Below are 5017 nucleotides of genomic sequence, written 5' to 3' on the forward strand. Positions count from 1 at the left end.
AAGCCACAGAGAGCACACTCAGAATGCTCTTCCACTAGTACACACACACACTCAGAATGCTCCTCCACTAATACACACACACTCAGAATGCTCTTCCACTAGTACACACACACTCAGAATGCTCCCCCACTGGTACACACACACATATATCACTCAGAATGCTCCCCCACTGGTACACACACACACTCAGAATGCTCCTCCACTAGTACACACACACACTCAGAATGCTCCCCCACTAGGTACACACACACACTCAGAATGCTCCTCCACTATTACACACACACTCAGAATGCTCCTCACACACACACACTCACACTCAGAATGCACTAGTACACACACACACTCACTCCCCACTAGACACACACACTCAGAATGCTCCTCCACTAGTACACACACACTCAGAATGCTCCTCCACTAGTACACACACACTCAGAATGCTCCTCCACTAGTACACACACACTCAGAATGCTCCTCCACTCACACACACTCAGTACTAGTACACACACACTCAGAATGCTCCTCCACTAGTACACACACACTCAGAATGCTCCTCCACTAGTACACACACACTCAGAATGCTCCTCCACTAGTGTACACACACACACTCAGAATGCTCCTCCACTAGTACACACACACACACACAGAATGCTCCTCCACTAGCACACCACACTCAGAATTCTCCTCCACTAGTACACACACACACACTCAGAAGGCTCCTCCACTAGTACACACACACTCAGAATGCTCCTCCACTAGTACACACACACTCAGAGTCTGAGCCTGGCAGAAGTAGGAAAGCAAGGAAGGCTTCCTGGTAATGACTGCAATTACAGCCCAAGTAGAAACAGACAGACAGACAGACAGACAGACATGCCTATTCTGCCCCTTGCCAGGCTGAATCGGTTTTCAATTTTCCCTATTATTCTAAAGAAGTAACAATTCCATTGTTTTCCTTTGTGTCTGCCTATGTGTGCATGTGTTGGGGGAAGGTGGGTACACTTATATGCAGCGGTCAGAAGAGAGCCTCGGTACTGTCCCTCAGGTGTTTTGTTTTTTTGTTTTTTTGTTTGTTTTTGTTGTTTTTTTGGTGGGGTTTTGTTTTGTTTTGGGGTTTTGTTTTTTTTTTTTGGTTTGTTTTTTGTTTTGTTTTGTTTTGTTTTGTTTTGTTTTGTTTTGAGAGAGAGAGAGGTTTTCTCTTTGGCCTGGAGCTTCACCAAGTAGGCCAGGTGGTGAGCTCCCAGGGATCCACCTGTTTCCACATTTCATCTTGCCAATCCCAGGACTTTCAGGTGCACACTGCTACATCCAGGTTTTTAATGTGGGTTCTGGGGATCTGAACTAAGGTTCTCAGGACTTTAAAGCAAATGCTTTGTTGACTGAGCCATCATTAATAATTAATTAATCACCATTAATTTCTCATATTAATGAGAAATAAAAATTATCTTCTTTCCTATATGCTCTAGTATGCTTTCTGTTGCCATAGTAAAACACTCTACCCAAAGCAGCCTTGTGCGGAAAGGATTTATTTGGCTTACATGTCCTGATCACAGTCCATCACTAAGGGAGTCAGGGCAGGAACTCAAGCAGGAGCTGAGAGAAACCAAGAGGAATGCTGCTCACTGGCTTATGCTGAGCTAGCTTTCTTCGCCAGCCCAGTCCCACCTGCCTAGCAAAGGTACTGCCCACCACAGGCCCTTCAATGTCAATAATTTATCAAGGCAGTTCCTCACAGAAATGGCCACAGGCCAATCTGATCAAGGCGAGGTGAGGGTCCCAGCTGATTCTAAGTTGGCGTAAATTTGACAATAAAAACTTGTACATCTAAAATAACCCTCCTCTACAAGTCAGACCTGGTTCTTTTTTATTTATTTATTACATTTTGTGCATGCATGCATGTGGAGGTCAGAGTACAATTCTCAAGAGTTAGTTTTCTTCTTCCTCCGTGTGGTTCCCGGAGATGAAACTCCAGTCATCAGATGTGGTGAAGAGTACCTTCACACGCTGAGCCATCTCACTGGTCACACACACACACACACACACACACACACACACACACACAAAACCACTTGGTTTGAAAAACAAAGATGTTTTTGACTCACTTAACTAGAATTCAGAGCTGGGGCAGATTTCAGGGGACTGATCGATTCAGTGCATCACTGAGTTGTCAAAGACCCAATATCTTTCTGGCTTTTTTGCTGTTATTCAAGGGTTTTTTTTTTTTTTTTTTTTTGGTTTTTCAAGACAGGGTTTCTCTATGTAGCTTTGTGCCTGTGCCTTTCCTGGAACTCACTCTGTAGCCCAGGTTGGCCTCAACTCACAGAGATCTGCCTGCCTCTGCCTCCCGAGTGCTGGGATTAAAGATGTGTGCCACCATGCCGATAATGATGTGTGTTTTCTGGTGTCTTTAGCTGTGTGGGCTCATAACTGGGTTCCTGTTCTTTTCTATTGATCTAAGGGCCTGTTTGTGCAAGCACAATGCTTTTTGTTACTGTGGCTCTGCAGAGGAATTTGAAATCAGGATGATGGCACCACCAGCATCGGGTTTTTTGTTTGTTTGTTTGTTTTGTTTTTTGGGGTTTTTTTGGGTTTTTTTGTTTGTTTGTTTGTTTTTGTTTTTGCTCGGGATTGCTTTGGCTATCCAGAGACTTTTTGTGCTTCCATATAAATTTTAAGATTTTTTTCTCTTTCTGTAAAGTGAACTTAATTATACAACAAAACTCCCCTGAGATCATAGGAGCAGCATGTACCAATTAACTTAGACCTGTTCTACTTGTGTTAAATACAGATTTGTGTGTGTGTGTGTGTGTGACTTCTTCCCAAACCCCAAAGTTTGGACAAAGAGTGAGTGAAATGGTGTGGAGAAGAAAATTTCTTGGAGAAGAAAGTGATGTTCATCTTGGAGCATCACTGACATCAAAGGGTGTGGCCCGGCCGGGAGAGCCAGCAGTGATGGCCAGGCTGCACCACCTGAGGCTGCAGAGGCCCTGGGTATCAGCACTCTGAGTCAGCCTTCCCACTGCTCCACTGAAGACCTGGACAGCCCACTGCATGCACAGTCAGCTATCCAGCAACATTATTTCCTGGGAGGTAAATGGCACTGGAATTGTAAATATATCACTTGCCCTGGGTTCCATCACTTGAATCACCCAAATGTTTCTGTCCCACCTCTGCCTTTCTCGTCAAACGGCATTCTCCCTAGATGTCCATCTTCCAGTAGCGTCTTCTTTTTCTTATAAGGACACCAGTTAGGTACATGGGATCAAGTCCACCCTAATGATCTCATCTTGGTTGGATCTCATTAACAAAGACCCTATTGCAAAAGAAAGTCACATTCACAAGTGCTAGGGTTTAAGGATTTCAGCTTCTCTTTGCAAGGAACGATGTAACCTGCAGCCTGCCCTTCATCCAGCTCCTTCTCCGGGTGACTTGGCAACAGCCAACGAGCAACTAAAATTCTTACCTTTCTTTCTTTTTCCCTTAGCATATATTACGGATATAAATAATGGCTGTCACTGGGCCATTTCCATAATGCACACAGCATAGTTCATAGTTCGTGTGTAGTCAGAGACCTCACCTCTTACCCTCTCTGATCCCCCGCCCTTCCTCCTGGCTGCCTTTACTTCCAAAATAGCCACCTGCTAATTTCATGTAATTTTTAAAATCTAGATTCTGCATGGGAAAGAAAACATGTGACTCTTGTTCCTCTGAGCTTGGCTGATGGCAACATGTTCTCGCCAACAGCAGATCTTTTCCTGAAAGGACAGTATTTCCCAGGTTAGTCACCCAAAATGGATTTTGAAGGTAAAATCAGAGAGACACTCTGTCTGGTGTTCTTCAAGAACGTACCACACTGGGTCACCCCTGGCAGCAGGGTTGGATATTTCTCTGTGAAAGGTACCTGGCCGTACACTAGATGCTAACCCCACTTAACGCTTTCCTGAACTAGAAAGGGGTGCCAAAACTGCAGCGGGTGCATCTGTCCCAAATCAAATCCAAGTCCCAACCCCCAGTTAATACCTAGCCACTTAGTGGGTGTCCCTGGAGGAAGGCTGGTTGGAGCTATTGAAGTCCTTCTCCAGGGACAATGTGTTTTCATATGCAGATTCCAAGTTGAGATAATAAAGCAGCCACCACACTTGCCTTCCTGGGAGGCAGCACATCTGGATACCCAGGTAGACACCATTTGCACATTGAGAAGAACAGGGAGTGAGATCAAGTAGGGAGACCTGTCTCAACGGAAGAAGAGCTGGGTTAGTTCGCAGTGCAGAACCTCTCCACTAAAGGAAGGCTATCAGATGAAAAGGAGGGAATGAGGAGAGGCTATCAAAAGAAGAAAGGAAGGAGGAAGTGTGAGGAGAAAGACAGGAGGCTGAACCCCCTGATAAAGGACCAACCATGTGGCGGGGTATCCTTTGCCTTGGTGGGTACTGGAGTCCCAGCAGGGAAGCTGTCAAGCTCCTGGTTAGGAGTTCCTTACTGTATTCATTACTTTTCTCGTGACCATGACCAGATACCGGCAAGAAGAAATGTAAAGGCTTTATTTTGGCTCACAACTTGGGGGTATATGGTCCATCGCAGCACAGAAGGTATGGCGGAAGGAATATGAGGTGGCTGTCACATCACATCCATGGTCCGGAAGCAGAGGGAGAGGAATGTGGCGCTCTACTCACCTGCTCCTTTTTATTCAGTCTGGGACCAAGTTCACGGAATAGTGATGGCCACATTCAAGATGGGCCTTCCTGCCTTGGTCCAACCATCCAGAAACATCCACACAGACACATGCAGAGGTGTGTCTCCATGGTGACTCTAAATCTAGACAAGCTGACAATGAAGACTAACCATCACACAGACCCATCCACTCTTGGGTCAGAGCCCCCAGTGGTGTCTGTGCCCTCAAATCAGGTGACCTGAGAGCCCAGAGGTGCTTGGGCAATGCAACAGACATTACACTGTGCACTTGCCATCCTGTCCCTTGCTGTTACCTAGAAGAGACCTCGTTCCCCTCCACTCCTTAGCA

This window comes from Peromyscus leucopus, chromosome 1 (genome assembly GCF_004664715.2).
Source record: "Peromyscus leucopus breed LL Stock chromosome 1, UCI_PerLeu_2.1, whole genome shotgun sequence".
In the NCBI taxonomy this organism is placed as follows: domain Eukaryota; kingdom Metazoa; phylum Chordata; class Mammalia; order Rodentia; family Cricetidae; genus Peromyscus; species Peromyscus leucopus.